The 21,566-nt window shown below is 40.4% G+C and overlaps 1 long non-coding RNA gene across 2 annotated transcripts; it reads right to left on the bottom strand.

Annotated features, from left to right (window-relative positions):
* Positions 1–7,197: 7,197 nt before the first annotated feature.
* Positions 7,198–8,260, bottom strand: LOC123002924 (uncharacterized). Of its 2 annotated transcripts, none has more exons than XR_011417691.1 (4): positions 8,152–8,260; positions 7,970–8,081; positions 7,519–7,614; positions 7,198–7,459 (listed from the first exon to the last, which is right to left on the bottom strand). It is a non-coding gene; the product is annotated as an uncharacterized lncRNA (long non-coding RNA). The 2 variants fall into 2 exon arrangements; XR_011417690.1 differs by having other exon boundaries at positions 7,212–7,459; positions 7,519–7,632.
* Between the last annotated feature and the right edge of the window lie 13,306 nt (positions 8,261–21,566).

Raw genomic sequence — 21,566 nt, forward strand, 5'->3', positions numbered from 1 at the left:
TGCGCAGAATTCTCCGCTTTCCTGCAGATTCCTCTTAGTTTTCGGGGCGAAATTTGCTCCCCAGCCGCTCCTCCTCCTCGCGTTTTCGGGGAGATTGACAAGGGAACGCTGCTAATCCAATTTAATTTGAATGTCAGTTCGTCTGGAAGACAAGACTCAGCTCCAGTTGAGTTGATCCGACTCCCTAACTCTGGGGCATCACCAGACCAACTCTGGGACTCCGGCCCGACCGGAGATGAAGATTCATGGGTATTAAGGAACTCTTCTTCATCTGATTTGCCTTTCACTCTTACTACTAATTTTATTGTTTTTGCCTTGCCCGCCGCTGCTCTTCGGCGGCATTTCGAATTTGCTTCCCAGACACACATGTTCGATTTAATTTGGTTCACTGAGTTTTTGGAAGCGAACAAAAAGCCTTGACGGGATTTTTGAAGGCCCGAAACAGAATGCACACGGCCAGCCAACAGAAGCTAAAGAAAACTTAAATTGCTGGAAATTCGATATGATTTGGATTAGCACAGTAGTTTGTTTGGGCTTAGGTATCCTTCTCGATCGCGAATCGGTAGTCGATAAGCAAAGTTGACAACGGATCATTAAGAAAGTTCCATTGTAGATATTATAAAGTATGGAATTTTTTTAGATACATCTATTGATTTACTTTTATTTATTTACATTTATAATTACAAGTGAGAAGCCAAATTCAAACTACAAAACACTTCCTTGTTATTTTGTGACCATCAGTGCTGCCATGTTTCCAATATCCGAGAGTCGGATTTATCTTTTGTCTGGCCATTGTGCAGTCGCAGGATCTCATGCCCCTGTATTGTTTCATCATTTGGAGAACCCTTTCGGACTGTCCATCCATAATATTGATGCTCTCCCCCGGCATTGTTGTTTCGCTGTGACATTTTTGGCGAGCCGTTCCCTTCGAACTTCCAATGCGCTGTCCTCCGGAGTAGGTGCCTTTATTTATGTTTATGGCTTATGAGACACGACGACACTGCATTGCATTAGCTGGAGCTGAAGCTGAAACTGCAGCCAAGTCCCTGCTTTTGGCCAGGTCCAGCCTGCTCCAGCTCAAGATGCCTTTGCAAGGAGGAGAAAAATAATGGCGCACAATGTGATTTTTCCGTTGACATTTTGGAATTTGCTAAGCGCGCGCGTTCATGTCTCATCAGCTTGTTAGGGAGTTGCAAAATGCTCCAGCTTGTGATGGAGGAGAAGATTTCGACTTAGAGAGGAGCTATTATGGTTTAGTTGGGTCACGAATTACAAATAAGTAACTTGTACTATATTTTATGCGCACAAAAATGAACACGTCGCAGTAAAATTGATATGCACATGGTAAATTTCTGGTATTGCATTCTCTAACTGTGTAAAAGAGAAGAAGAAGCAATGGGGCGACTCCCTTAATTCGAAATAGAGCGAGATCGCTGTTAGGCATAGCTGTCGAGCATATCGAATTGAGGTGCCCGCATGTCACGTCAAAATTGATACCACATAACATTAAATTGTTCATCGTTTCAAATCAAATTTTTTTAGAATGTTCCCAAACTAATAAATTTTTCCTAAAATTTGATTATGATGATCTATGATTTAATTGCATTTTAATAATGAACTGAATTCTAAATATTGCGATGTAAAATGTATTTCCAATTATTTTTCAATCACGAGGCCATCGCTAGCGTAAACCAGAGTAATCCGATCGATTGAGACCAAATAAAACGGAGAGAACGAGAGACAGCAAGAGAGATGTCCATCGCAATTGCCTGGTGGTAACTGAGTTAGTAGCTGCTCCTCTGGCTCCTCTGGCTCTGCCGCATCACCGATCGCAGCTCGATCCTCGACAATGACAACGACATGGAGGATGAGGATGAGGACGAGGATGTGGATGAGCATGGGACTGGGCTGAGCCGAGCTGAGCTGAGGATCAGGAGGAGACGGAGAGACCCAGTCGCGTCTGTTGTTCCTCGCACGCGTGCGCATTTAACGAAATTTATTGGAGTCTTTGCTCTGGAATTTTGGGCTTGTGTTTTCTGTCTGTCTGTCACTCGCTGGCTGCCTTGGCCTTAGCCTTTTGGCTTTGGCTCGGCTCGTTTTGTCCAGAAAAGCAGAGCAGGAGTCGGGCCAAGCAGAAGCTGGCTTAGAGCTCCGCTTCCATTGTTGTTTGGCTCGTTTGATGCGATCGGTTCGATTCGATTCGCCAAGAAAACGCATTGGCATCGGGGAACACAAAGTGGCTAGTTTTTGCTGCCTCTCGATCCTGGCTGCTGTCATCGGTTCAGATTCAGGTTCAGGCATCCCCGTCCCAATCCCCTTTCCCTTCCCGGGAGCAGAGCCAAGTTTTTTAAATATTTTATCAGTCGACTGGAGTTTGGTGGAAAACGCTGATAAAGATCGCGCCACTTTTTTCCCCCAGCCTGTTCGCGTAATGAGTTTGTTTCACAGCCTTTGGCAAAAAAGAAAGAGCTGGCTGGAAAAAACTGCTAGGGAATTGTCAGCAGAGTCATCTGACAATGTGATTAGTGGTGCTGAAGAAAGGAATTTTTTGCTTTTGGGATTAGACCTGGAATGTTTCATATCAAATTAGATATAATTTAAATATGTTGGGACTTGGAGTGAAAATAAAAATGATTTCTTTGATCTTGGAACTTTATTTAATCATTAAGGCTCAGATGACACATTCAATTTTTAAAGTCAATTTATTGTAGCAATTTTTCTTTAATGGGACTTTAAACGAGCGCGAGAAAGAATCAAACATTTTTGGCTGCTCTACCACTAACAATAAAGGCGCGATATTATGTTATTATTAATCCTGACCCGATTGCACTTCTTTAAACTCACACAAATGAAAAATTGTCACAATAAATTGACGCTTAAAATTTAATGTGTCATCTAAGCCTAAACATTACTCTTTAAATTGCTGGTTTATCTATAAATAATTTAAATTTATTAAAAATTTTTACAAAATACATGTTAATTTTTATTTCATAATTTCTTAGATGTTCTTGTAAATTGTGTAACTAATTATTGATTAGCATAAAGTCAAGACTTTACATTCATCATTCTCCATTTTCTTTTTTATTGGTTTTCAATTTCGGACCCTTTAATTTCCTTCCAATTTTCCTAATGGCTCTGCCTCATCCGATCGCATATCGACGGATAGCGTTGATATTTGATGTCCCGACACTATGACTTTCCCCACCGAAATCGGCTTCTCATCCTCCGACTCAAAGGTGCCACAATCGAAGAGCACCAGATTCTCGTCGTGATCGGTGCAGCTGAAGATGCCGATCAGCACGAGCTTATTCTGCAGTACCACCCTGATTTTTCGACCCAGCCACTTCTTAAGCGATTCGCGACCCGGAGAAAGGGCAATCCCATCGCTCTCGCTGTTGGTGACAATGATTGGCCTGAACTTGGAGGCACCGCCTGGAGAATCGGCCTCTTCCTTCTCCATCAAGCTGATCGAATGATGAACTTATTAATTTGGCCGGTATGAAATAGTTAAACAGATGACTCCTGGCCTGCTGTATGCTAATTCAACCCCACAGAACCACCGAGGAATCCCTTCTCTGTGAGTGGATGTCGCATCGCGTATCTGAGCGCAGATCTCCCGAGGGCCCCAAGGGCTGCTGCACAATGCACAAAGCGCAAGAAAAAGTGTCGCCATCCGTTTTCGGACTTGTAAAAGTCGACCGATCCCCAATCCCCAGCAACACGAATGCCTATATAGTATATGCCCCATACACATGCTGTCCGCGTCCGTCCTTTGATGGCCAAAACGAACTGAAAGGCGGCACAAGTCCGCAGTCGTCTGCGCAACAGTTCAAAGTTTTGAGGGCCCGCTGCCACTGCCACTGCCAATCGGTATCTGGTAGCCAGGGAAACCGACCAGAACCGAAACCAAGCCAAGTCGGCACAAAGCCTCGCCAGCTCTCCAGTTCTCCTGGTCCAGCTCCTCAGCTCTCGAGCTGTCCACAACCACGACGACGACAACCAGATCTCTGATCTCTCGAAAAAGCTGCAAGTTTTTGCTGCCGTCCGACTGTTTTGCCTACACTTCGAGGCCATCAGCAGCGTCTGGGGAACAAAAAGCGTTCGGCACAGATCAAATTGGAATTACATTGCTGACTGGTCCCGATATCGAGAAAGGGTAACGTGGCATTTCGATGTTATAGGTTATGGGATTCAGAAGATCTCAAGAACTGGTAGTTAAATATTTTCAATCAATTACATAAGGTTACATTTTATATAATGAAACTACCATTGTCTTCCAAAAAAGACTTCATAAGATTTTTAAAATATATTCAGAGAGGAAGTAAATACGGGCACAAAATACAAATATCCACTTATCAAAATATTATAAGTGGATATTAAATAATATGTTTATCTTATTTAATAATATTTGTTTGAAAATTACTCCATTTGGTATTTTAAAACAGTATCTTTCTAACTTTTATGAAATAATAAAATATCAAGTTGATATGTTTGGATCATAAATTTGACATTAATGATATCGGCTTATTATTGATATGAAATTACCCTAATTCATTTAAATTTTTTTTCTGTATAACAATATTATATTTATTTTAGTAATTATATAAAGTTTAATAATACTAAAGAAGTAAGAAAGAAGTTGGCGAATGAATAAATAAATAACGATGTTATATGAAGATATATTACATCTATCGTATCGAAAGAGTATCCCCAATTTCAGTCCCGATCTTTACCTTCATTTCTGGCCGAGGCAACAACAGCTCCCGACATTGGCGATCGATCGCATTTGATATATTTGCTCCTCGAGCTCTGCGACTGTTTGCCAACTGCAGTTTTGGATGTGGTGGCAATGGCGTCGTCCTCTCAGCCTCCTCTTCTACCCCTTTGCCTTCTGGCCACTCTTTGTTGTCCATCCGCTGGCGATTGTTGTTGCTGGCACGGCATAAGCCGGAGATGTTGCTGGTAGCCGCTGCAACTGCAACACAGCAACAGTTGCAGCACAGCAATTGCCGCTGCCTCGGTGCTACACCTTCGCAAAAGTCGACAGAGGTTGGAGGATTGCTCCCCGATCTCCTCGAAGTGTTTATGTCGTTTATGTGAAATATCAGCTGCTCATGTCGAGAATGTTTTTGCTGCCTTGTTGCTTCTGCCACTTTTTGTGGCTGCCCCGCGTTGGTGTTGCTGCTTTTGGCTCAGCAGCGTTTTGTTTATGGCATTGGCGGCCATTGGTCAGCGATTGGCTGCCGCTTGAGTTTCAAATCTTTACACTCCGATCGCCGAGCGGCCATAAAGTAAATTATAGCAACAACGGCGGCATCGTTGGCGGAGAATTATGTTTTGGGGTTGGGGGCGGAGAATCTAACAATTTTCTATGCATACATTTGCACTACATTCCTCGCTTTTGCACTCAATAAAACTTTAAATATATACGAATGGCAAAGAGTAGACTTTCCACATAACAGTTGATTGAGTGTTGACTTGGCCTGATTCGGGGGTCTATTTGCATATCTGCATTTTTAATTGGATTGATTATTCCTAGTGGGAAGAATGTTGAAAGATTTGAAAGTTATAACAATGTTTAAAGCGATTAAGAACTAATCCCATTTTTATTTTAAGAAATTAGTTTAAGAATCATTGAAATTGTAATTTTCATGTCCTAATTTACTTATGACTTGTTCCCACCCACGCTGTTTGACCTACCACGCGAAAATAATCTCTTTCGTTTACCTGGTAAAGTCGCCTCAAATTGCGGTAAACAAAACGCCTTCTTTCAGCACAACGGCCATGGGAAAAATCGCAGATTAATTACGCACACGACAGACATGCAGAAAAGTCGCACTGGGACTCAGCCAAACTATTTTAGCTACCTGCCGTAACTTTCTCCAGGCCAAATTGCCGGATCGTATCGCCTTCTGCCCGAAGCGAGGTAATCCGCACTAATCCATCAGAAAGGAGCCATCGCAATGTTGGCAAAAGCGATTTCCCGGCAACTGCATCAATGTCAAAACATTTCCCCGCCGATTCCCCGCCGAGGAACGTGTGTTGGCATAACAGTTGCACATTTGCATCCCGTATCCGATGGACAACAATGAGGCAAAGTCAGGGCACCGATCTGATTTATGGGCTGCAGAATTTCACTTTCGATGCAGTTGCAGTTCATCACTAGGGATTGGGTTGACTACGGGCTCCGGGCTTCCAGGTTCTGTTCTAAGGCTCGTTCCTTTGTGATCCATTCGACTGTTTTCAGGGTTAGTCTTTCCGCTTTCCCTCGTAAATCACTCAAGCACTAAGTCTCCTGCTTGACGTCTCCCGTCAAGACAATGAAATGGTCGCAATTTTGTCAGTCTGAAGCGCTACCGAAGTGAAAGTGAGCTCGACTAACCCGTGACGAATTTCGGGAAAATCTATTGTTGGTTTACTGGCGTAATTAGAATTGTTTTGGGTCTATTCTTGGCGAGTTTGCGTGGAAAGGCTGAGAATTGTATACTGCTAAGCGAAGGCAAATAACATTTGGAAAAATACAATCAAAATGAATCCGGAACTCGTTTAAAGAACCAAATAAATATGTTTTAAATGGCAATAAAATTAAAAAAAAAATGTATTTATGCCTTTATTTATATGAGTTCTTATAAAATTGTTTTTATTTTTACGGAAACAAAATTGTTTTATCACTCATAGAAATTTTCCGGTAAAATCGCCCTAAAAACAAGGAAAATCGCCCTAAAACGGGGGTCAATGGCGACTAGGCAACAAAATTAGGGCAAATTGCCCTAAAAATACGGGAGAATTTGTCATACATTTAGGGCGATTTTTGGTAGATCTAGGGCGATTTTTCTATTTTCAAAGGTAATTGCTCTAAAAATAAGAAATGAGACCCTTAAACTAATGGCAGTTTCCTTTAAATCCAGGGCGATTTTTTTGGACTTATAGGCGAATTGCCCTGGAAATCGGAAAAAATACCTTAAAACTAAAGCCAATTTTTTATAAATCTAGGGTGTTTTTCTGGATTTTAAGGCGAATTGCCCTAGAAATAAGGAAAAATATCCTAAAACTAAAGGCAGATTTTCATAAATCTAGGGCATTTTCTCTGGATTTATAGGTGAATTGCCCTAAAACATGCAAAATGCTCCTTAAAATTTCACGGCCATTTTTCATAAATAAAAATACAATTTCAATATATTTTTTTTTTGTTTTTATATTTTTGTTTGTTGTTATTTACATTAACTACAAATATATTTACACAATTTATAGTTATACAAATTTACATACTCTCCTATTCTTATTCCTAAATGGATTATATCGGGCTTAAAAATAATAAATAATAAATAACTTTAAAAGAAACGGCTTCCCGAGTCCGCAATGGTGTGCTTCGCGTTCTTGCTCCCGGCGTCCTTTTTTGTTCTTGCTGTCGGCACCAACACTGAATGGATCGCAAGCCAATTTAAAGTTGATTGTATCCCTATTAAATGAAAACAGTTTAATTATTATATGATAATAGAAAAAAAGAGAAGCACTTACCTTCAGAGCTTTCCAAAAATTTGAGCAGGTTTATTTCCTGTTGCTTCCTTACTCCTGCTTTTAATAAGTCCGAAAAGTGGTTTGCGAAAGCTGGATCTGAAAAGCGTTCTCGATCTAAAAAAAAAAAAAGAAAAATTTTTTAGAAATTAATATAAAAATGCACAACCAACACACACAATTTTCATTTAGCCTGCGATTGCGTTTGCTGCTACTCCTAGAAAAAAAAGAAGCAGCAAAAGCAAATTTCGAGCACTGACGAAATGTCGCAATAGAAATTTGGGGGTTGTTTTGGCATATGCACTTGTGAATGCGGTTTGTCCGGTGCATAAATACAGATTTCTTGTAAATATATACATATATGTATGTGTGTATTCTGTTGCATCATCTTTTTAACTCAAGCATTATTTACATATACACATACATATATGTATACTCTTATTAATGATCTTACTTTGTTCTGCCACACTTCCAAAACTTCCGCTTCTGGACCGACTAGTTGAACAGGAATTTCTCCTCGTAGCTGCTTCCACTCAAATTTTTTAAAGTTTCAGCTGCATTTTCCTCTGTTACAGATATGTAAATTCAATTAGTTATTAATATCCAAATTGCACAATTATATATGTATGTACTCACCAGAAAACAGAGAAAGAATCGCCTCCCAAGTCCTTTAATAGCGTTTACATTTTTCACTTCTTCACTAACAAAAGGTTTCACAAACACGTCTTTCGCCGCCAAGCGCCCGAAAAATTATGACAAAAACAATAGACAATGCAACTCTTTCTACTCCCACCCTTGCCACTGCAACGGACGAAAAGTAGCAAAGAAGAAGAAAAAGGGTGGACTTCTCTAAAGTCAAATGCGCTCAGCATCAAAATTCATACAAAAAGGTCCGCCCTAATATACACACACATTCACTTGTTTTGACCTGTCAACCACACACACATACACACATGTATTACATATGTATCCATTAATTGCGTCTTAAAATTTCGTTTGACTCTTCCTTGTTTTTAGGGCATTGTCAGAACATTTTTTTTGCTATTTTGTTCAACGTTTTAGGGCGATTTCGCCCTAAAAAAAAAGGAATAACTTTTGGAGTCGACTCATAAAAATTCGCCCTAAAAAACAGGACAAATTTGCCTTTTTGAAAAAACTAACCCTAAAAAATATTTTCCATGGCGATTTTTCGTATATTTAGGGCTAGCCACCCGTATAATAAGAAAATTTTCCGTAGTTTTAGGGCGACCTCGGTTTTAGGGCGACTTTTCTAGTATTTAGGTAAAAATTTCTATGAGTGTACTATATAAAAATTTGATAAATACATTTTATTTTATATATTGTAACACGTACGGCTCTAATTAAAACAGTGTTTCCATCGAACGAATAATAATTATAAATTTCCTGGAATAAGCGCCTAAGCAACAACATGTTCAATAAATCGGTGATACATACTAAACTAAAAACATTTTCCATGCATTTTCCGCTTCACCTTGCACCTGTTGTTGTTTTTGTTTCTGGTTGCTGTTTGTTTTGGATTTTGCTTTATGTCTTAAATATTTTTGACAAACAATCGCCGGCGGTTAATTTTAATTGGATTCTGACAAAACACCGACAACAAAAACAGCAGTCGTCGTCTGCAAACTGAGCAAAATCAACAAAAATGGAAATCCTTTTAATAAAATTAAACATCAAACATGGCGTGGAATTTTTTGTCGTATTACGCTGACAGGCGCAGGATTTAAATTAAAAACACGCCAAGTCCACAACAACAGGCGAGCAGCGAAGATCAAAAGGCATCAAAAATTGTTATATGCCAAGAGGCAGAGGTAAATCCCCTCTCTATCCGGCCCACCGAAACCATTTACCCACAACAACAGCAAGACGGAAAAAACCCCACCGAAAAACTTTTGCCAGCGTCGACGGCGGCGAAACGGAAACGGAAATCGACGAGCAAAAGGTTGCAGGTGTCATGTGACAAGGTCGGGAGGCTGTGGGGGTGGTGCTGATGGTCTTGCCACGCGCACAAGTTCGCGCAGGCTATTGGGGGTGGGGTTTTTGGGGTCAACTAAGGGGGTTTGCTGCCAATTGATTAAGCGTGCGTTAAAAACGCAAACGCAGCTTGGCATAAGAAGAGCAAAAAAATCAAATCAAAGTGTTGAAGCGGTTAAGATGGGGCGTTGGGCCGGAATGGGTTAAGGGTTGCTCGGCGACCTGCAGGTGAACGGGGTTAATTTGTTGCGTCTCCGGGCATATGGCGGCCTCCCTCCTTCCTGCTCCCTTCTTCCCGGGAATTAGTCCCCAAGGCTTAGAACAGAAATCATTAAAAAAGTTCAACGAGTTGTCTGGCCTTAAATTAAGGACAAAGAAAGCGCACGAGAGAGAAAGAGAAAACGCAAAAACAATTGAGTCGAAACGCCAGAGGCAACTGCAGGTGGGGTTTCTACTAGGTGGCATGAGTTGAGGGCCCCACGTTGGGCGCCATTTAAGTGACAGCGTTGCCATAATTTTAAATCGCGAGCTTTTCGAGTATCGGAGCCACGGACGAAACCGAAGAAAGAACGAAAGAATGAAGGTATTGGTAACCGTCAGTCAGTGTAGGCTTTTGTTTGTGTGGGTGGCCTTTTTGGGGGTGGTGTAGCAGTCTTGGGGGTTGGCATAAGAGAACTATTAAAGTGTTTTATGGTGGCCGAGACAAGGCGAACGTTGCAAAAAGGGCTGGGGGAGAAATAAATGGCAACAGGGCCCGCTCTTGGACGAACGTAGCCAACAAGATTTAGAGGTTTTTCCACGGCATTTCTCTTCTTTTTCGGGGGTTTTCTGTGGCTTTCTTTATCTCTTAGGTGTGCCCGAGACAGACTAAAGACTGATGAGTGGGTGGGCAGATTGCAATTTCTTGCTGCAACTTGAGGATACAAATTTCCACTGCTTATGAAAGCTAAGGGTAACCAGTCTTGATGGCTATAAGATGGTCTACAATGTGGGCGATGGGTGGAGCTGAAAGTGTTAAATAGCATTGGGAATCGACTTTTAATGTTTTGAAAGGTGAAATTAAGCATAGAATAAGGAAACGATTATTAAATAAATAAGACGTAAAATAGCAAAATATTCTGATTTTATAATCTTTGATCTAGTTCAGACACTTTAGTTATTTGGGTAACTTAATAGCGAAAGGATTATTTCAACGTAAAGATAAATAGGCTCCTTTATTGCTCCTGTTATGCTCATCATCAACTAATACATATTTCATTTAATATAGCAATAATTCACCCGACTATCCCCACGGTTGATCTTCTAATGTAACCCGCTAGAAAATTTGGGCTAATTCATTCGCAAGGCTTTCTCCGCCCTGGGTTCATTCATTTTGGAGCAACATTTCCGAAACATTTAACAGGAGAACCTGAACGACTTTGAATTGCAATGCCCAACAAGAATAAAGAATACCCCCGGCAATGCGGCAGGAACGACGAAAGTGTCGCTGCTCATTTAACCCCAAACTCTGTGTGGCTCAGTCTGCGAAAGTAGTCGAGTAACCCAAGCCCAAGCCAGCGAACCGCATTGAAAAGTACCTTCAGCTCAATAATTTAACGGATTTTGGCCAGAGGCAAGGAGTGTCTAATGGGTGGTGGTGCGGTTGGCGGTGGCAGTGGGAGTTGGACCCTCCTCGGCACAATGAGAAAATTTTTGGGAAAACATTAACATTAGCCTAAAATATTGTCCCATAATTTGCCGCGAGCACTGTTGATGGTGACAATGCCGGGTCCAAATTCGTGGCAGTGGATGTGGAGTGGGTTCGGTGGGACGGTGAAATATTTCAGCGCCAGCAAATGAAGCCACTTGCCAGCCGAAGTGGATGCGGATGTGGATGTGGATGTGAGGGTTCGGTGGATGTTTTTGGCGACAATTTTAAAATGCCAAACGGCAGCTAGCGGGCGTTTATCAAGCTGAACGACAACATTTGAGCAGCGAAAAACAGGAGCAGCGGCATCAACCCTCGGAGCGTTCAGTGGGCCCATCACTCAAGTCGCAAAATTAGGCAATTAAAAATATGCCGAAGGCGCGCTCAAGCAAATGAATGGTTCCACAGGACTCCGAGGCTGTAGACACACAGCATCGTTTGGCATTAGAGAGATAGCTTACTGGAGATGGGGAGACTGTTTGGCAAGCGAGCTGCTTTGGCATATGAATCATCAGCTCAAGGATCTCGCCTCAATTGCGGCATGTGATGCCCTCACAGGGAGCTGCAAATTGCCAACATTTTGCGGGCTCCACAGTACGTCGGGGTATTTATTTTGAATTTAATCAGAAGAAGTACGTCAGGGAAATGCGGGGCTACTACCACTTCTTTAAATATAATGATCGAGAAACTGAAGTCAATAGATTTTAGTCGGATTTAAAATTTATTTATTTATTTTACTATTGATTTAACAATTATCCCTGGTAAACAAAATTGAAATAAAACAACATTAAATAAATTTTTTTTTTATTTATTTTTACTGGTTTTTTAATTTAAGACTAATAGAGATTGTAAAATCTTCTTTCCTATTTTCTTAGCAAATTTCCTTCTGCTAAATCCGAATGAAAGAGCTTTGCAGAAATGATATCTTGGTATTATGATTCAAGTAATACCAAGCTATTTCCACGCCAATCAAAATGAGTTCCTTGTTTCGGGTTGCCTAAATCAAACTTTGTCCTCCACACCATCCAATTTAAGCCAGGGCCTCTCATCTAATATGCAATTTGGTAAGAACAAAGGGCCAAACTTTGATATTGAGGCATTTTTGCCTGAATCAACAAACCTCAAGGAGTCGTCAAGCGACAACGACAACGTCATCTTGCGTTGACTGCCTGCCAGGCCAAAGCGTCAAGTCAACGGAATGGGCCATAGAAACTAATGGGGTTTAGTTTTGGGGGCCGAGAGTTGGAGGCCCAGACCCACACGGCCACACCCAAGACGACCGCCCACCCCCCGGCAATCCTTTTTGTGCTGTCCTAGCCAAGAAGACGATTCTAAATTTTCGGCTGCTCAGTCAGCTCGGGTGTGTTCCGTTCTGTTCTATTCTGTTGGGTTGGTTTGGTTTGCTTTTGCTTTGCTTTGGTCTGCTCGTCAATAAATCGTGGAGTGCCAGTAATGATGCCAGCTTGGCAGAGCTCTGGGCATAGCTCCACTCTGCGATAGCAGCCGTTAATGTCAGACGAGCGAAAATATATGGGGCCGATGTTGGTAGTCCCCCTGCTCGTCCTTCTCCGCCTCCCACTCATTGGCGAATGTCTTTGGGTTTGGCGAAAAAGACTTTTCGTCTTGGCCATGATGACTGCCGCTGATGATAATGATGACGAGCCGGCAGCCGGCAAAGCTCCTCCTTCCGCACCGCAGAGCGACATCCCATCCAGTATTTCACCCTCCTCCACCTCCATCAAAGGCAGGTCCGTCAAGTCAACCAAGCAAAGCAGGCAACCCTTGGGGTCTTGGGCTTCTTGGATTTGTTTTATGCGTCATTCGGCCAAATATTTCCTGCTCCGCCCCTGCCTAGGTCATTATGCCCCCCCTCTCCCCACTGGAATTCGGACTCGGACTCGGCTCGGACTTTCGGACTCATCATTTATACAAGCACTGAGCGAGCCATTCCCGTTGTCAGTTGTAGAAGGATTTACGCTAGCCAAGGCAAGACGTCCTGTCTATCTGTGCGCCTGTGTGTGTGTGTGAGTGAATTATGGCCTCTGCTGATTTCTTTTTCGTCCTTTTTTCGACCCCCGTAGCCCCGACCAACACCCTCGCAGTCCAAGGAGCTCGACTCTCGACTCTCGGCACAGTGGCAAATTTATTGACAGATATAATTTCTTATGCGTATAATTAGAAATTCGGCAATCATTAGGCGGCCGGCGTGCATATATCAAGTTAATGGCCTTTCCACACAGCCCAAAGATTGAATAGCCCTAAAAGGCTGAAAGGAGCAGCGATAGACAGCCAGTCGGGATGGATGGATGGTTGGATGGAGCAGAGTTATGGCCACGAGATTTATATGCATTGGCCCAGATATCGATTATGGATGTTTGCGTCAGATATGAAAGCATACATATCAATTTGCTAATGACCTTAGGGCTTCTTTAAACCATTAGAATACAAAATATTTTCTAAGCTAAACAGTTTGGTGTCAGAAGTATTATTATTTTATAATTTATAATATGACATTATTTTTTCAAAGAAACGTATTTCTTATTTTGCTTAAAAATAACAAGTTTTATGATCTACCCCTAACTGCTAATTTTACTCTTCCAAGACAACGTAAATACAAAAAAGTGTCGTTCATTACTCACATGCATAACTCACATTGGAGATATTCACGATTTAAGCCCCATTTGCCATAAAATAAATTCTTTCACTCAAATAAATAAAGCAAAAACTCGAAAAAAAAAGAGAGTGAGACGGCGACAGAGACAATTACCAAATTTGCATTCGCATGAATGGCAAAACAAACAAATAAATTCAAACAGCAAAAATGAAACATAAACAAAAAAATTGAATATATGAGTCTGTGCATATATGTATATATAGAGTGAAATCCAAACGAAATCGAATACATTTATTTGATTTAACAAATGTCAAAAATATGAAATGAAGATGAGACTTTATGTGAAAGATTGCAATAAAAGTTCACTGAAAAAATTAATAAATTTTAAATTGAATTTTATTTTATTTTAGTAATTACACGTTTATTTCAAATCATTTTTTTTACATTGGTATACAAAATACCTTTAGAATACTAAATATACATTTTTTGTAGGAACTATCAGTAATATTTAAGGTTCCTTAAAAAGCCGTCCTTGTCCTAAGACTTTTAATATCTTTCGTATTTTTGTGGCTGCTAACCCAGTTTCTATCCGCAAGTGAACATCCTAAGATAGCTTCCTCCCTGTGTATTAAACATCTCATCTTTCCACATCAGTTTATGGTGGCAGAGTACGATGATGAACAAGCTGGAAAAGTGGGAGTTGTGCGGCAGGATGGCGCTGGGAAGATGTTGTAAAGAATGGTGCGCAATGTATTCTACATACGAGTATACATAAATAATATTTATTAATGTATTTTTATGTGCGCTAAGAGTACACAATGTAATAATTTATACAGTTGCCGTCAACGTTTTTCGTGTTGTTGCTACTGTTGCTACCGCTGCTCGCCCTCGACATTATGACGTTTACAATTTACTGTCCATGTTTTGTTGTTTACTCAGATGCTGATGATGATGATGGCTGACTGGCTCGGTGGGTGGGTGGCTGGGCTCGGCTGGGTTCAGGGCTCTGGTTGAGAGTGGGTGGTTGGGTGCTAGGTGGCTGGGTGGTCCGGCAATGTGACAAACTCGCTGGATTTTTGCCGTTGACGAGGGTGGCTCCGCCGCCCATTAACAGCCGCCACCCCCTCCTCCGCCAGCCCCTTTTGGGCATTTACAGCAGCCCAGAATGCCGGCACAACTGCGGCGGCGTGCAAATAAAAATGATTAATGATGATGCCCGTTGCCACAGTCAGCTGAGGAGGATTCACCAGCAGCAATGGCCGCCGAGCAGGCGTCAGTTTCCACTTTGACCTCATCTCGGCTCACCGAAATGTTTTGTATTGCAGAGAGAAGCCATGCCTACGAATCTTGTTGAAGATTACAATATTTCTATTTACAAATTTGAAACATATATCTAACCCAATTCCAGCTTCTGCCGTTGAAAAGCTTTATAACAAAAGTATTGTTATTGCTCATAAAAATATAAATTTTAAAAGACTTTGACAGTGACTCTAAAAACTATTAACTATTGAAAAGGATGAAAACTTAACAAATACAATTTCGGTGAATACAGAAAAATATAATTTTTGATTTTAATTTGATTAACAACCAATCAACTTAATTTAATTTAATTTATTTTTTTATTATTATCCCAGCACAGCAAGTTTACACTTATATTTGTAGCACTAGTCCACATTATATTTTATATTTTTATAAATTTTTTTTAGGAAAAAATCTATGAGAGCTATAGTTTTAACGACTATGTTTTTTTAAGTTTGTTTAAAGTAAGGGCTAGTACTCAACCCTACAAAAAGTCGTCCAAAACAAAAAACTTCATACGAAAAAAACGTCAACAAATTGTGTTTCATATGAAGTTTTTTGTTTTGGACGACTTTTTGTTGGTTTGATTACTAGCCCTAACCAAACAGTTGATATCAATTTATAAAATAATATGTTATCTCCCTTTTAGTTTAAATATTTGTTTGATTTGGATCCCACCTTACAGCAATCCACTTGCCAATTTTTTTTGCCCGGTGTACAAATAGAAACTGTAGCTAGAAGTTTTGTTTAATTTCAGCAATTGCTACCATGCCAAGCTACTAAATCAGGTGGTTGGGGCGAGGAGGAGGATTGGGGGAAGGCAGCGGAAAACATGTGGGAGTGGGCGGGGCAGGACAAAGGTTAATAACTGCCAGAAGATGATGCATAGCATGACACGGGCACAGAACAGTTGACAGTTGACTGGCAGCCAGGTGAGAATGGGGAATGGTGGATGGTGGATGGTGGATGGCGAATGGGGGGAAGCCATGTTCTCTCTTGGCAGCCATTTTTATGCCTCTGGGCGGCCAATGTGGAATTTGGCCAAGTTTCAGCCGAGAAGCCCCCTTCCCCCGCTACCCCCGCCAAACAGTCGCGATAATCGCACCTTTGCACCTTTCTGCCAGGCTGTCAGACCGACTCAGGTGTGCCATAAGCACAGACACAGGCATGGATATACACACATAGCTGAAAGATACAGATACTCGTGCATTGGCGAATGTATCTACGAGGCAGCCAACCAGCGGAGTGAACTCAACTCTTGCCAGCGGGGTGCATTTTCATTAAGAATGAAAAATGATGAGCAATCAATCATTTGCCCGGGAGGGTGTTTCTTATATACGAGCTTGCCTTGCCGGCTGCCATGCCATTCTCCATTCCATTCCATCCCTTTTCAACCTCAACTTCGGCTCTACACTCGATGGTGCCGCCCCACTCGCACCGCAGTGCATCTGTTAGATACAGATACAGCTTGTAGATTGATAGCATTACCTGCCTCTGGTGTTCAGAAATGGCTCTCCAGTCCTCCAGTCATCCAGCCTTCCATGTTGTGGCTGCTCTTTGGTTGGTCAATGCCTCACATTTCGTATAATTTACATCTTCATTTTCATGTATATAAATTCCCCCGTTTTGCTTGAGGTCTGTGTTCCCTCTTGCTGAATTTTTATCGCTCGCCGAATATATTTCACCCTTGATTTGTGGGCTGTGCCGAGCGGAACCAAATGCAAGAAGGCACCGCTTGCGGTGCACAGATGTAAATGTGGACGTGGAAGTGGAGGTGTGCACTCCGAGCAAGAGACCCCAATAAGGAGTCGGTCGCCTCCATTGCTGTTAGACTGATGATCTCGAGAATTTGGTCAAATTAACACTGCATTGGAAGTGATTGGGCGGGAAATGTGGATGACTGAGATGGGAAAGTATAGGGACTCAATGAGTAATCGAATGTTACGGGGTGCAATTGATTTGAAGCCGTATAGGACTTCGTTATATTATAATAAAAAAGTTATTTATGTTATTATAATAATATTTATACAGAAAAAGGGTCTTAAATGTTTGTAGATCGATCTTAAAAAATGAAATAGTTCTAAGATTATATTTTTTCTATATTCAGAGGAAACATGTGATCATAAACAAAATTCATTATTAATTTATTTATAAATTTTCGAAATATATTTCGTAAATTTTCTCTGAATTTGAGATAATTTTTTGAAAATAATTCATTTTTAGTATAAAAACATTTAATAGCTTAGGTACTACATATTTATAGGTATTACCTACTTATAAAAACTACAATAACTTCAACTTATATTAACCCCTTTTTCCATTACTACCTAAACTGAATATTCACTGATTTACATTTACCCCTAGCCTAATTTGAATTTCTCAAGAAAAGTAAAGTCCAGATTTACAACCACGGGGGAAACCATCAAATTCATCAGCCCACGAAATTAAGGCAACCAAAGATTCTCAAGATTGGAACCGAGAAAAATAAAACAAAAATCCTCCGGACAGCCACAATAAATTCATAATTCGTCGGGGTGCCCGGCTCAAGACGAAACCCAACTCTCCCTGAGTGACTTCCTACTTCAGAGAGCGCAATTTACATAAATTCAACGAACGATCCATCGATTCAGTCCCAAGATGAAACGGTCCCGGTCCGGACTGACCAATAATAATAAGCAAATGTCAGCTGGATTCGGTCAAGAGAAAAAAAAAGAAAAAGACGATAATAAAAAACCAGCGAGCAACGAAAATCGACGATGAACGCCATCAAGCAGCGGAATCAATTTGAAAAAGCTATTGAAAAACAGACGCAGCAACTGTCATCGGACAAATGATTTGTATTTTTGTTTTAGTTATTTATGTTTCATAAATTATCGGATGTATCTTTTTACGATATTAATTTTGGTTGTTGTTGTTGCTGCTCCGACTGGACAGCCCCCTCAGCATGGTCTCTCTGGGCCCCAGAAACGGATGCCGTTGTCGATGGCGGTGGCGATGCCGATGCCGCTGCTCTGTCTGCCTGCCGATCAAGATTTTATTTAAATGGAACTCATCAACGCTCATTTGGTGGGTCTGTGTCTCCATCTCCATCCATGATGTCGATGATGAAGCTCTGTTGAGGCTTCGATTCCCGCCTTTTGTTTTTATTTTTAAACCCGAAACCCATGAGGGTATATTCGGTAGGTATTAAATATAGGGCAGTTTTGGTGTTCTATACATCCTTCAATATGTTTTATATACATTTATATTTTATTTGTATTTACCTATAAAGCTTTCCTTTAAATGTTAAAAATCTTTTATATTTTCATTCAATATTGTATTTATACTATACATTTTATAGTATACAACTTATTTCTCTACACGTTACCCCAATCAGTTCCAAATAAATATACGATTAGTTTAAATTACAATAACTATTATTTTATTTAATTGTATAATTAATATTATTGTGGCATTATGGTATACGAAAGCTAAATTACAAGTTTTAAACTAGTTTTAGGGCCTTACAGAACTTAGACTTCTCTTAGCTACTGGGTACTCCCTAGTCTTGTTCCAAGACGTTTCAATTCTTCCCTTACTTAGTTGTTCTTGTCTCCATTTCGTCGGCCTTTTTGGGCCTCTCTGTTGGGTTCAGCCTTAATTATAGAGGTCGACTTTGCTGATGATGCCTTAATGTCAACGTCGTTCCCGCCGCTGAGTTCGTGTTTAATTAATGGACTTGGTCGTATTAAACTCATTAGTTTGCTTTCTGGGCATAATTTTAATTAATCACTCAAAAATCCACGCACACGCAAACGCAGCGGCGGCTGCGATACAGATTCAAGCAGAACCAGAAACAAGTTTCGACCGCCTTATCAGAGTGTCTTTGCATATTAAACGATCCGCTGGCTACCTAAAAACACAAATCGGAATCCGAATCCGAGTACGAATCCGAATCCGAAAGCGAATCCAAATCGGAATCGAAATCCATATTTAAACGAAAATTAAAATTCGCTGAACAGCGAAAAGATCGACAGATTGTTCGTTACTCAATCGATTTTTAATTTCAAAATGAAATAAATCAAAATTAAGAAAAAACAACGCAGCAAAAGAAACGCTCAAAAGAGACTCGCACAAAAAATACGAAACAAATTAACATTCGCTTGCCCGCCATTCGATTTGATATATTAAACTCAAAATGTATATTTCATCATTAAAAAAATCTCAAGAAAAAGAGGCAAAACAAAAAGCGAGCGCTAAAAGCGAAGAACGAAAATGTTGGAAAAAAGATTGAAACTAGTTTTACAGGTAAGGCCCGAGATGAAGCTGAGATCGGATCAGATGCGACGAGATTCGTCCATCGTCATTGGGCCTCGCGCCCTCTCTCTCGCACCCACTCGCTGGGGCGGCTGCGGCCGTCTCTCTCGCACCGTCGCTCGTATGATAAATAACAAATCAAACGCTAAAATGTCGGTAATGTATGTGGCATGTCAGGGGTTCTCTTAATTTATGGCCTGGATCAATAAGAATAACGCCCCAATCAGTGACTATAAATTAACGCAAAGACAAAAACGAAAAAAACGTACATTTACTTATACAACTTCAAAAATGTCGATGGCTGAGAATGTTTGGCCGCTGTTATGCATTTCATTTCGTTTGATTCCCTGATCCGATGTTCGGTTCAGAGTTATTTCAGCCTTTGAGCGCCAAAAGCTTTGATCCGGAATGTCGTTGACTCAGGAGGCACCTGGAAACCGAACTCGATATTGAAATATATTTCGGTTCGTAACAAAGAATGCGGCGAATCTGATGCTATATACAAGTATATCAGAGCACTGACGATTGAAGGGATACGGAAAAATATTCATTCTTTGCTCTAAAATAACTTTAACTGGATTGATAAAAAATATTTTAGATACCTGAGTTTGTTAGATTTGTTATAAAAATTAGTATAAATATTAATTATACGTTTTTGTATCCTTTATATACAAAAAGCCTATAAAATGGGTAAATTGTTTTATTTCTTTAAAGGTGTTTAAAGGTAGATCGATAAAGTAAATTGCATATTCTGTCTTTCTAAGCCTGGCGACTGCAGCCACAGGTTACCAACAAAAAAGCAATCCTAAAACGACCCAACCCAGCCGGCGAAACCAACCCAGCCGGCGAAACCAACTCAACCCAACCCATATTATTCGGCGATGAAGCTAAGGAAAAATAAACTAGGGAGTCTCTGTCTCTATTGAATTGCACATGGGGCCAGTGGGACAAAATGAAATTATCAAAGCGCAACTGACAACTGCCAGGGAAACTGACGTGGACACGGATACCGTTACGCTCTATACAAATGTCGCCGACACCCCACACGCACTTTGACACACGCACTTTTCCGAACAGGTGGAAAAGCCAGGTGGGTTTGTGGGCGAGAACCAGTGGAGGGAATTTTCTAGGATTTTTCTATCACTGCAACATAAAAAGCGGAATAAATATTAATATCTTTAACTTGCCAAGTCTCGAATTCAGAACTTGGTAAAAAATTAAAACAGCAACTAAAAATTATTACACTAATGATTAAATGTTTAATGTTGCATTGAGAACTAATTTTAAATATTATAATCTTATTTTTAGGTTAAACATTTTTAAAATATGTTCATAGAAAAAATAACCTTTTTGAGAGCGACTTGCTTTATTTTTTTTTTATTTTTTAAATAATGTTTTTTGAATAACTTTCCTGCCATCACTGGCGAGAACTCCGCTGTAAGTGGCTCGGCACACCACCAGATGATGTATGAATTGCTTTGAATTTAGTTGTCAAAGCTCGGTTCGGTTGAATGGGGTGCAGGGATATCAGAGCGCTTCATAAATTGTTAAAATGTGTCAGCATTGCACAAAACGCGGCATAAAATGCGAAACAAAACCGCCAGCAAAAAAGTAAACTATACCCAGCTGACAGCAGAGTTGGCAACAAAAGCGGGGACAACTGACAACGCAGAGGAAAAGTCTACAACAGGAAAGGGCAGAGGCAAAAATCAAAATCAAAACAATTGCCGTACAAAAGCGAAATGTGTTCTAAAATGGAAGGGAGGGGAATCGTTTTTGTGAGGGATAGATAAAATGTAAGTTTAATTTGCTAGAAGAATATTTGCGATACTCATACTTTATCCAAATCAACATCATATTAACGCAGAGAATTATAATTAATATGTTTGAACCTTTATTAATCCAAAAAATCAAGGAATCCTCTTTAGTTCATCTATCCATTTTCACAATGATTTTTATTTTTGTGATTTTTACAATATTCATCAAAAGAAATCACTATATTTAATGACGTTCGAGTATTTGCAACCGTTTTCAATTATATAATTTCTTAAGCTTTTTTTACCACTGTGCCACATCATTAGACACACGTTTCGGACTTCGCCTTCGATGTTGCATGTTGCAGTTGCCTTTTGCCATCGTTGCGATTTGTTGGCAAGTCGGAAA

The sequence above is a fragment of the Drosophila takahashii genome, chromosome 2L, assembly GCF_030179915.1.
Source record: "Drosophila takahashii strain IR98-3 E-12201 chromosome 2L, DtakHiC1v2, whole genome shotgun sequence".
Classification (NCBI taxonomy): Eukaryota; Metazoa; Arthropoda; class Insecta; order Diptera; family Drosophilidae; genus Drosophila; species Drosophila takahashii.